Here is a 13,619-nt window from a genome sequence, read left to right on the forward strand (position 1 = left end):
GAATAAAAGAATATCTAAAACATAAAAGATAAAAGAGTCATTATACAACAGGGTAGAAAAAATTACTGATATAGTTCTATATTCCACTTTACAATTTACATTTAAGAAAGTATCTTTTGCTGAGTTTCAGTATAGGAGCAAAAAAGGATATGCATAATCATCCGAAAAACTATTAAAATATGTCTCCATTTGCCAATAACTACAAGGCAAGAGTTCCTGTTATGCTTTAATTAAGTAACAAAGCAAAACAAATTGAATGAAGACATAGGTACAGGATACAGTTATGTTTTACTGACTGAGATGTTAATGAAATTGAAGATGATGAAAAATGTCATTCTTCACAAATCTGCTTTAGTCTGGTTGTTTAGAAAAATATAGTCATAATATACTAATATACTTATTGTATTTAAAAATAAAATAATAAGTATTTGAATAATTTAGTAAAAATTAACAATGGATATATCCACATAGGAAAAATAATATTGCAATCTGTTTTAGTCAACTTTTAGGTGCTATGATCTGAACACCTGACAGAACAAGGTAGAGGAGGAAAAGTTTATTTTGTCTCATGGTTAAGAGGTTTAGTCTATGGTTAGCTGAGTACATAACTCTGGACCTGAGGTGAGGTAGAACATCATGGTGGAAAGGCATGGCAGAATAATCAGCTCAGAACATGGCAACAGGAAGCAGAGAGAGTTCCAGTTCTGCTGTCCAGGGACAAAACATTAACCCCCAAGACAAGCCTCAGTGACCTATCTCCTCCAACTACACTCAACTGTGTACAGTTACCACCAAGTTAATTATTATCAAAGGAATGATCCACTGATTAGGATCCATCTCTCATAATCAAATAATTTCACATCTGACAATTCTTAGCATTGTGTCCCACGTTAGCTTTTGGGGAAATATCTCATATCTACATAATAACATTGCACCCCTTGCCCCCAAAGCTCATGCCCATCTCACAATACACAGTACATTTAGTCCATTCCCAAGTGTCCCCATAGTCATAATCTTAATAGTTTCAGTGTTGCCCAAAATTTCAAGTTCAAAGTTTTTTCTGAGTCTCAAGGCAAATTGTTAGCAGGAGCTCCTATAAAACATGAAAAGAAAATTATATATATATCCTGTATATAATGGCACAATATAAATATTTCCATTAAACAAGAGTGAAACAGGGGCATAGAAAGCAGAGATATGACCAAAGCAAGACCAAAATCCAGCTGGGCAAATAAGTCAAATAGGTCCACATGTATCTCGTGGAGTAAAGGGCTTATCCAGCTCCAACTCAATGACCTTACCGATTGCAGCCCACATGGTCTTTATCTCTTGATTCTCTCTGCTTGATTCCTGCAGTTTTTTAAAGTACATTTCCCATGTTACTGGCATCTCTTAATCTTGGGCATCTGTACTAGATGTTTGGCTTCCTTCTCACATTTTCATGCCTTACTCACTCAGGGAAAGTCCATAAGTACTCTGAACCTGAAACATTTTTCTCAGCCTCTCAGGTCTTTCTTTGAAAGCTCAGTGGATGAGTCTTTCATTGAAAGCTCAGTGGATGAGCTTACTTTGAAAGGTCATTCTCCATGATCTCTAATTGCAGCGTCCTGTATTCCTGTAGAACCAGCACCAAATTGTTGAAACCAAGGTTTGCCAACACCTTGAACAGTTTCCAAGTTTCCTGGGACCAGGAAGCAGGAGACTGAGTACCTGGGTGGCTGTGCATGGTGAAACAACTTCTGTGGAAGCAGAGTGCCCCCATGGCTTCTTTTCAAATAATTTTTACTTTTACACACTTGAGCCTAAGATAGGCATTGTCTTGCCAATTCCTAAGATGCCCACAAGTCATATTTTCTATTCTTTCTTATAAAGGACTTAGTATCTGTTTAGTGGCTATAAGGTCTTTAACGACCACAATTTCCTTAACACCCATTTTACTTACACTTTTCTGGACAAACTTCAAGTTTTTCTAAACTTTATGCTCTATTTTCTGCTCCTGACTATCACAGTAACTTTAAATACTGCTAACAATATTCATGTCACTGCCTAAATGCTGTGCTGCATTTCTCAAATTAATTAGTCCATCACATTTAAATTGAACTTCATAAAAAGTCTCAGTACATGGACAAAATGTAGACAGATTCTTTAACAGAACATACAATGAATGACCCTAGTTCAATTTCCAATAGAATCCTCTTGTCTGAAATGTCATGAGCCCAGTCTTTACTGTCCACAGTCCTATTGGCATCCTGGTCTTCTGAGCTCCCACCAGAATTGCCCAATTAAAGTCTGCTTATGTAATTATAAAGCTTTTCCAACTTGCATCCCTAAACTTTTCAAAATTCCCCACTCCCAAGAAAGCAATTGAATAATGGGTTTGACTACAAAAGTAGGGCAATGAAACTTGTCATTATGTGATGGAACTGTTCTGTATCTTGATTGTGGTGGTGCTAGTAACACAAATTCCTGAATTTGTCAAAACTGATAGAACGTTATAAAAAAAGAAAAAAATACTTTCTGTGTATAAATAGAAAATCCTCTGGTGAATATTTCTTTTAGCAAGCAATCAATGCAATAAGGTAGACAGAAAGTCTTGTCTCATTTGTGGGTAGAAGTACCAATATTAAGCTTCATTATATGCCGCAGTCTGGCTGGGCACAATCAGGAGCCACTTGTCAAAAGAAACTAACTTTATTTTTAGAACCACACACGCCAAACAAAACAGCCTCTCAGGAAAAACCCTCAGAGCCTCAACTGCCACCACCGGCTTTCCACAAGCCTCTCTCTCCCACACAAGCTTCTCTCCACCTCCCACAATCCTCCTGCTCTTGAGGCCGATTGGCTGGGTCATGTGGGCGGAGCCAAAAAAGTCCCCCAATGAGCAGCTCCGTGGTCTGAAAGGGCAGGGAAACAGCCCAATGAGCATCACCGCAGAGGAGCCAATCAGCTAGATGTTGCTGGGGCCGCTGTGAGCCAATCATCAGCCGGCAGCTGGAAGTTTGCTGGCAGCTGGAAGTTTGCTGGGGCCCCTTTGGCTGTGGCTCTCAACATCTCCCCCTCTCTGTTTAAACAACAAGCATGTGGCTTAGGAACCGTGCCTGTTAGGCAGTCCAATTCAACATATGGTCCTTACCCGTCATCGGATGAACTGACCTCTAGGCGTCAGCCTCCTGTCTTAGGTTGGTACCACTGCAATTGGATCATACCCGTCACTGACTACCGGTCCAGCATACAGCCATACTTGTGGATAGGCCTTTGCACCTGTGGGGGGGTGAGGTTCTTTGCCTCACCTCTGTTGGCCCCCAAATTTTAGACCATCACTAGTAGAGGAGGATGCAAAATGCCATGACATTAAGCCAATTGAGGGCTCCTTTGAAAAATTGTACCACCGGTGACATCATCAGCAAAAATACCCCAACACTACCACAAGTCGCTGCACCAACAGATAGTTCACAATGCATACAGGTGAGCTCACAATGTGTCCAGGCAAGTTCTGCAAGCAGTTCAGTGATGGCTATTGTAGAAGCTGTAGATTGGTTTTATCTTTGACTTCACCAGCACTGGGATGAAGATAGGAATTCTGGCAATAATGGCTAAAGAAAAAATTATGTAACATTACAGAAGGCACTAAAAGAAAACAATTTTCTTAACAATTTACATTATCTTTAAGAGAATTATTAAATATAATGAAAAGGAAAGGTGAAAGTAAACAAACAGATCTGTTAACCTTCTTTTTTGTTTACATATTAAAACAATCCTCAACAGTTGTTTACCCAATTTAAATTAAACCATATAAATCACGTGAAAAAAAATATTTGGATCCATTTTATCATGAGCGCTCATCATATATGATATATGGACATACATACATTCAAACATATAACACAAAACACAAGTGTGCACACATAATATAATACATACAACACATAACATTATAGTAAAGGCCTTATAACTTTTTACAGGTGAAATCTCCATTGCAATGTTTAAAAACTCTATAGTCAAAAAATAGAACTGATCAGCAAAACATTAACCTAGGTCTGTATGAGCTCAAAAAACAAAATAGAACTTCATGATATGGCAAAGGGCAATAATAAAATAGATATTGAAAAAAGCATCCTGGTTCTGTTGCAGATGTAAGAATAGCCAAACTGGAGTTTTGGATATCAGTTGTTATGGATTTGAGCCAAATCATCTTCTTTTTGGTCTGTAGAAATCGCTTTAGTTAATCTTTCTGGAATCCAAATCGGCTGCTGTTCTCCCTGTGGAAACACATAAACAGACCCCCGACTCCAGACAATCACTGGGTCAGGACCTTGGTTAATCTCTCTGGAATCCAAATCGGCTGCTGTTCTCCCTGTGGAAACACACAAACAGACCCTCGACTCCAGACAATTACTGGGTCAGGACCTTTCCATTGTCCTGTTAGAATATCCTTCCAAAGTACCTTGGGCTTATGCACATTTTTTGGACACATATGCCTTTCCGCAGCACTAAGTCCTGAGGAATCCAAATTTAAAAAGTTTAGAGTAAAAAGGGTTATTTTAAGTTTATCTTTGGGGAATATATACCCCTTCCCAATTCCTTCTTTTTGCTTTAATAAGTACATTTTAATAGTTTGATGAGCTCTTTCAACTATGCCTTGTCCCTGTGGATTGTATGGGATTCCTGTTATATGAGTAATGCCAAATGTTGAGCAAAATTGTTTAAAAGAGGTAGAAGTATAACCAGGGGCATTATCTGTTTTTAACTGTTTTGGAACACCCACAGTGGCAAAATTTTGTAAGCAATGAGCTATAACATCTTTAGTTTTTTCTCCGGCATGAAGGGAGCCCATCAAAAATCCAGAAGAAGTATCAACTGTAACATGCAAATATTTTAATTTTCCAAATTCTGGCAAGTGTGTGACGTCCATCTGCCAAATATGGTTAGGTATCAATCCTCTAGGATTGACTCCAAGATTAACTTGTGGTCAAAAGGTCACACAATTTTGACATTGTTTTATTATTTGTCTAGCTTGTTCCTTAGTTATTTTAAAGTGCTTTTGTAAAGTATTAGCATTGACATGGAACTTTTTATGAAAATATATAGCTTCTTCTAGTGTAGAGAAAATATGTATGTCATGTGTAGTTTTATCTGCTAAATCATTGCCCAAACTAAGGGCTCCAGGCAATCCTGTATGTGCCCTGATATGTCCTATAAAGAATGGATCTTTTCTGTCCCAGATTAGACTTTGTATAGTGGAAAGCAAAGAGAAAACAGTAGAAGAAGGGGAAATCCTACCAGCATCTTCAAGAGATACTATAGCATTAAGTACATACTGACTATCAGAAAATAAATTAAATACAGAATCTTTAAACATCACAAAAGCTTGTAAAACTGCATTAAGCTCTACCTTTTGAGCTGATTGTTTGGGTACTAAAAATGTAAAAGTTTGATCAGGGGTAACTACTGCTGCTGTACCATTATTTGACCCATCAGTGAATATATTTGGAGCATTCATGATAGGTGTTTTTCTTGTCATTTTTGGAAAAATTACAGGATGCAATGACCAAAAAGACAATAAAGGATTAGATGGTAAGTGGTTATCAAATGAAACATTAGATTTGCACATGATTCTTGCCCAAGTATTTAACTCATTAGCTAACTCATCAATTTGATTCATAGTATATGGAGTAATAATTTTATTGGGAGAAATTCCAAACACTCCCTTTGCTGCTTTTATTCCTTTGAGTATTAATTGTCCTACAGCCTCAGGATACCTAGTAAGAATAGTGTTAGGAGAATAAGATAAATGTATCCATAATAATGGACCTTCTTGCCAAAATACTCCTGTAGGAATATTTTTTGTTGGTAGTACAATAAATAATAAAGGCAAACTTATATATCCAAATGCATATTTTCCATATATGTTTCAATGATTTTTAATGCCTTTCTTGCTTCAGGCGTTAACATTCGGGGTGAATTTGGATCTGATGGACCTTTTAGGATATCAAATAAAGGTCCCAACTCTCCTGTTGGTATACCTAAATAAGGCCTTATCCAATTTATGTCTCCTAATAACTTTTGAAAGTCATTAAGTGATTTGAGTTGATCTACTCGTATTTGAATTTTTGGTGGACGGACCATGGTTGAGGATAATAGAACTCCTAAATAATTAATTGGAAAATTTAATTGTACTTTATCTATTGCTATCTCTAGATTATAATTTTTTAATAAGTTTGTAAGTGTGGCATAACATTCTAGCAATGTGTTTTTATCTTTGTGTGCTAATAATACATGATCCATATAGTGAAATATTTGTAGTTCAGGATTTTGATTTCTAAGTGGCTGGATTACTTTGTTAACATAAATTTGACACATAGTTGGGCTCTTAGCCATCCCTTGAGGGAGTACTTTCCATTCATATCTCTGATCAGGACCTTCATGATTCAGTGCAGGGATAGTAAATGCAAAACGTGGACTATCCTCAGGATGAATTGGAATTGAAAAAAAACAATCTTTAATATCTATAACTAAAACATACCAGGTTTTTGGCAAAGCAGACAACTGAGGAATCCCTGATTGAGCAGGTCCCATAATAACCATCTCATTATTAATGGCTCTTAAATCTTGCAATAATCTCCATTTACCAGATTTCTTTTTGATGACAAAAATGGGAGTATTATGGGGAGATACAGAAGGTTGTATATGTCCTTCTGCTAATTGTTGTTTGACCAGGTCATGGGCTGCTTGTATCTTTTCTTTAGTCAGGGGCCACTGAAGAACCCATACTGGTCTTTGTGATTTCCAAGTAATTTTTATTGTCTCAGTGGCCCTTTCTGAAAATCCAACCCATGTCTGTCTGTTCCTTGATCTATTTGTATTGGTGCTGCTATACCTTGTTCTTGTTTTTCTAATCTTTTTCCTTTCCTAAAACCTTGTCTAGTCATAATAGTGGGTGCATTTTGGTTGATGTTATTTGTTAATGTCAAACCTAATTGATCTGGGATATCTCGTCCCCATAAATTTACGGGAAGATGATCCAATACATATGGCTGTATAGTTCCCTCACATCCTTCAGGATCCTTCCAATCTAATACCATTGCACTTCTATGGGGATTAGTCGCCACTCCTAGGCCTCGAAGCGTTTGAGTGGCTTGTTGTAATGGCCAATGTTTTGGCCATTCTTGACGAGAGATGATGCTAAGGTCTGCACCTGTATCCAGTAGCCCATTAAATTCATGTCCTTGAATATTTAGTTTTAGCATGGGGCGAGAATCTAAATTTAAAGAAAGCATAGCCCAATCTACACCTGTGGAGCCTAATCCCTTGGAACCTCTTTCTACAGTACGACTGGAAAATTTATCATGTAGGCTGGGTATTATTAGTAACTGTGCTATTCTATCTCCTGGTGAAATTACTGATATACCCTTTGGAGAACTGGCTATAATTTTTATTTCACCTTCATAATCGGGATCAATTACCCCAGGACTTATCATAAGTCCTTTTAGAGTAGAAGAGCTGCGTCCCAATAATAAGCCTACTGTTCCTTTGGGAAGAGGTCCTTTCACCCCTGTGGGAATGATTTGAACTCCCATCTCTGGAGTTAGTACTGCTCTGGCGGAGGCGCAGATGTCCAACCCTGCGCTCCCTCTGGTTTGTCTGATGAGGGATCTGATGGACAATGTGTCCTGGGCACTACCCTGATGGGGTTCTCCAGTGCTCCGTATATTTGTGGTTTGGGGCCCCGGAGCATTGGGCCCCCCTGTCCATTTTTTGGCAATGGAGCCCGATGCCTTTCTCCACGATATCGTGGATAAACACCTGGTCCTTGTTCGTTTTTTGATAATGGAGTACCCTCTATGGTGGTTTGAGAACGGCATTCATTAGCCCAATGTCTCCCTCTACGGCATCGTGGGCAAATACCTGGTATTCTACTCCGTTGATACCTAGTTTTGTTAAACCCTCCTCCAATGGGGCAGTTCCTTTTAAAATGTCCTGTTTGTTCACAATTGTAGCATGTTCTTGGCCTGGCATCTAAAGCCTGTTTTACTGCAGCTGCCACAATTTGCCCTTGTTCATTAATGTCTCTGGCATCTAAAGCCTGTTTTACTGCAGCTGCCACGACTTGCTCTTGTTCATTAATGTCTCTACATAATTTAATATATGTGTTTAAATCTTCATGTTTCCATGGTCTAATGATATCTCTGCACCAACGATTCGCTTGCTCATAAGCCAGGTGTTTTAGTAATGGCATTGCTTGTTCTGTATTCCCAAAAACTCTGGTAGCTGTTTGAATAAGCCTATCTACAAATTCAGCATAAGGTTCATTAGCTCCTTGTATTACCTTAGATAATTGACCTTGTAAACCTCCATGTCCTTGTAAAGTCTTCCATGCCTTAATTGCATCTGTAGCAATTTGTGCATATACGCCAGGATCATATGCAATTTGCTGCTGCTGATCCTCATAAGGTCCCTTTCCTAACAACATATCTAGATTTCTCTGAGGATAACCAGCTGCTGCATTTCGCCTAGCCGTCTCCTTGCAAAATTCCTCATTGGCAACCTTCCATAACAGGTATTGTCCTCCATTTAGCACAGCTTTACACATATTAGCCCAATCTGCTGGCGTCATGTTCAAGTTGTTAATGGATTCGACCATGCTTACAGTGAAGGGTGCTTGAGGACCATAGGTTGTTACAGCCTCTTTTAGCTGCTTCACTGTTTTGAAATTTAAAACTTGGTAAAATCGCTGCCCTCCTGCCTCAAATACAGGGCATGTTAATATTTGAGATCTTGTCTCAGGATCCCAACTATCAACTGCGGGGGTTGGGGACCTCCCAGCATATGGAGGTGGCCTTGTTAGTTGGACTCTTACGTCCTCTGGTGATAGAAAGGTGTTAGTAGCAATCTCCTGTAGAGGTGGTGCTGTTGGTTGGACACTTACACCCTCTGGTGATAGAAAGGTGTTAGTAGCAGTCTCCTGTTGTAACTTTCCCCCTGATGGCTTTTTCTGTTTTACACTTTCTTTCTCTGTCTGACTAGCTTGAGAGGCCTTCTCTTTTACTTGAATCTTTTCCTCTGTCTGACTAACTTAAGAGACCTTCTCTTTTACTTGAATCATTATGTCTTCTTCTTCCTCTACCATTGTCTGAACTGAAGGCTTTGGACTAAGCAAACAAGATATGAACGTCCACAATGGCAATGTGCCAACTGGCAGAGTCCCTGGGCTTTTCTTTTCTATTCTTTTTAAATCTTCACCATGATGGTTCCATTGTGATATATTTAACAACTCCTCCTTAAAAAGCCATGGGCTACATTTTTGTATTGTATCAATGTATGCCCTGATTGTTCTTGATTTTACTGAGATGCCTCCTTCCTCTAACAATTTACTTAACACTCTTTCAGTTTGTTTTTTACTAATTTCTGATCCCGTATTTCTACTATAATACAACCCAACAAGATTACGCCTAACAAAACTGAAGCTGAGTGAAACAAAATTGGAACAACACAAAATCATTATAATAGCCTCCTGAAATGTCCATCCGTCCTTTCTCCCTATCTGTTCCTCAGATGTGAGCGGTTTTTCTTCCATCTTACACATCTCCAGGGACAGGCAACTTAAAACAAAAGTGAAACAAAATAACAAAAGAAGAATCTTAAAATGGCTACCCATCCTCTCGCCCTGCCCTCAGGGGCGAGCAGTTCACTTACCCTCAGTCGCTCCCCGTACAGGCCACCAAATGCCGCAGTCTGGCTCGCACAATCAGGAGCCACTTGTCAAAAGAAACTAACTTTATTTTTAGAACCACACACGCCAAACAAAACAGCCTCTCAGGAAAAACCCTCAGAGCCTCAACTGCCACCACCGGCTTTCCACAAGCCTCTCTCTCCCACACAAGCTTCTCTCCACCTCCCACAATCCTCCTGCTCTTGAGGCCGATTGGCTGGGTCACGTGGGCGGAGCCAAAAAAGTCCCCCAATGAGCAGCTCCGTGGTCTGAAAGGGCAGGGAAACAGCCCAATGAGCATCACCGCAGAGGAGCCAATCAGCTAGATGTTGCTGGGGCCGAGGAGCCAATCAGCTAGATGTTGCTGGGGCCGCTGTGAGCCAATCATCAGCCAGCAGCTGGAAGTTTGCTGGCAGCTGGAAGTTTGCTGGGGCCCCTTCGGCTGTGGCTCTCAACACAGATATAAACTCAGTAAGGACTCTTTGGACCTAAAAATATCAAATGGAATTTTCACACACACACACACACACACACACATTGAATATTTCATCCAACAGCTGAATATACTTTATTCTCAGTGACTCTTGGAACCTTCTCCAAAATAGACTGTATTTTATGCCAAAAAGCAAATCTTAGCAAATATATAAAATGTATATAATTACTTTTATTGTATCTGACCATGGTGGAATGAAATTAGAAATCACCAAAAACTAAAAACTGAAATTATGTAAGCACATGAATATTGAACAATACATTTTTGAATAGTGATTGCATGATAGGAGATATCAGGGAAGAAATTTTAGACTGAAATTAGAATAGTGGTATAACACACAAGATCTTTTGGGACACTACAAAAGCAATTCTAAAAGGAAAATTTATAACTATGAGCATCTATATAAGTAAATCAAAAGACTTCCAAAAATAACCTGATGATGCATCACAATTTCAAAACTGGTACAAGGAAGGATAATTAAGATCAGAGCAGAAATCAATGAATTTGTGCGGAAAATATGAGGATCAATGAAGTGAACAGATGATTCCTTGAAAAGATGAAGAAGATAGATAAGTCCTTGGGCTAACCAAAAGAAAAAAAGAGAGGACCCAAATTATTGTAATTAGAAAGAAAAATGAGAAATCAACAAAGAAATCCAGAGGATCATTGGGAAGTATTTTGAAAACTTATATTCCAGTAAATTGGAAAAGCTAGAAGAAAGCAATACGTTTCAACACACATATTACCTGCCAAATTTGAACATAGAAAATCTAAACAAACCAATAATTAGTGATGAAATAAAAACAGTAATTAAAAGAACTCCAACAAAGAAAGTCCAAGAATCTCAGATAAATTCTACCAGACCTTTAAGGAAGAACTAACACCAATGTTCCCCAAATGATTTCCTGACATAAAAGAAATTGGACCATTTTCAAATTCTATGAAACCAATATCACATTCACACAAAAACAGTATAAGAACTTGTTAAGAAAAAAAACTACAGGCCAATATCTCTGATGAACTTAGATGCACAAATCTTTAATAAAACATTAGCAAATTATATTCAATAACATACTAAGAAGATAGTACATCACGACCAAGTTGGTTTTATCCCAGTGATGCAAGAATAGTGTTGTTTTCAATATGAGACATCTCCCAAAGTTTCATGTGTGAGATAATACAAGAAAGTTTAGAGGTGAAATGATTGAGTTATGAGAACCTAATCTTAATCAGTGGGTTAATTCCCTGATAGGGATTAACTGGGTGATAAGTGGAATGTGGGTGGAGGAGGTGAGTCCCTGGGGAACACCTTTGGGGTACAACCTTTGTTGTTGATGAGCAGAGCTCTTTATCTGATTCTTGGTGTGATGATTTGGGTTGGTTTACTCCACCACTTTTCCACCATGAAATTCTGCCTCACCTTGAGCACCAAGGAGTGGAACTGGCCTTCTATGGACAGAGATTTCCAAAATCATGAACCCCAAAATAAACTTTTTCCCCTTAAAATTGTTCTTGTCAGGGGCTGTGGCTGTGGCTCAGTGGTAGTGCACTTGCTTGGCATGTGTGAGGCACCAGGTTTGATTCTCAGCACTGCATATAAATAAACAAAATAAAGGTCTATCAACAACTAAAACAATATTTAAAGAAAATTTTCTTGTCAGTCTTTGGGTCAGAGTGGTGAAATGCTAACTAAAACTGAAATTGGTACTGATAAATGGGGACATTGCTGTAAATAACCTGTCCATGTGATTCAGAAGGTTTTGGAGATTTTTGTAGTTTGTGGGAAGAAATCTGGAAAGTTTAGAAATGCAAGCTAGAAAAGCTTTAGATTATTGTAAGTGGAGCTTAACAGGCAATTCTTTTGGGAGCTTAGATGACCAGAATGCTGATAAGATTGTATATAATGAAAAGTGGACTTAGAAAGTTTCAGAGGAGAAAAAGGACTCTAGTTAAATTGAAGTAAAGGTCATTCATGTTGTGTTGACACAGTTGCTTGTGTCCCAAGACACTCTGTGAGACTGAATTTAAAAGTGAAGGAATAATTAATCTGGCAGAGGAAATTTCAAGACAGCAGAGCCTTCAAGGGGTAAGCCTGAGTATTTCTGGATGCTTTTAGCCACATTGATTGTGATAATCAGGAGCATTAAGCAAACCAGATAGATTTGAAAAACCCACAGTTTGGGCAAAAAACTGTCAGTAAAACTGGGACTAGAGAAGGTAAGGTTGTTAAACACATTACAGTCACTAAAGAAATAATAAATACTTTACTAAAAATAGTAAATATGGCTTGAAGACATCCCAGAAATTGGCAAGATCTTACCCATCTGAGGCTCAAGGGTGTAAAAGTAAAAATTCCTTTGAGAAGTGAATAGTGAGGCATCTTACTTCATATGTGCCACAAAAGACCCCAAATACCAGAACAATCCAGAGAAAAAAGAATATAGCTGGAGGCATCACCCTACTTGATTTAAAAATAGTCTGCAAACCAATAGTAAGCAGAGCAGCAATAGTATTGATGTAAAAATCAGTAATATAACCAGCCTCATAAACCAATAGAATGGGGAAGCCAGATATAAATCTATGCATTTAATCTTAACTGATATTCTACAAAGGTACTAATAACATACATTGAAGAAAGGACAATCTCTTACAAAAATGGTGCTTGAAACTGGATAACTCTATATGCATAAGAATAGAACCATCTGTCACCATATACAAAAATCAATTCAAAATGGATTAAAGTTTTAATGTAAGACCATAAATAATGAAAGCACTGGAAGAAAACTGTTAAATATTTAGGTCATTTGGGCAAACTTTTTTAGATAAGAGTTAAAAAGTAAAGGCATTAAAAGCAAAGATAGACAAATCAGATGACATAAAACAGAAAAACTTCTGAATATCAAGTTAAACACAGAGTAAAGAAGCAACATGCAGAATGGGAGAACATGTTTGCAAAATTTTTATCCAATAAGGGATTAATATTCAGAATATATAAGAACCTCAAAAAACTCAACAGCAAAATAAAAAAAAAATACTACAGCATGGGGTCAAAGGATCTGAATGTAAATTGCTCAAAGAACACACAAATATGCAAAAGACCTATGAAAAAATTCTCACATCACCAAGCATCAATCAAATGCATATCATAATAATGATGCAATAGTATCTCATTCAGTTTGAATACCTATTAACAAAATTATTAAAGATAATAAGTGCTGGCAATGATATGGATAAAAGCAAACTATTGCTCACTGTTGGTGGGAATGTAAATTAGTAAAATTATTACACAAAACATTGTGGAAGTTCTTTACAAACTTGAACATAGAAATGTCATATGGTCCAACAATACCATTTTTGTGTTTACACTGAAAGGAAATAAATCAGTTTGGTGAAGATATATCTATACTCATGTATTTA

Source organism: Marmota monax, unplaced genomic scaffold (genome assembly GCF_021218885.2).
Source record: "Marmota monax isolate L192 unplaced genomic scaffold, Marmota_monax_Labrador192_F-V1.1 WCK01_AAM20220418_F8-fsc00212, whole genome shotgun sequence".
Lineage (NCBI taxonomy): Eukaryota > Metazoa > Chordata > Mammalia > Rodentia > Sciuridae > Marmota > Marmota monax.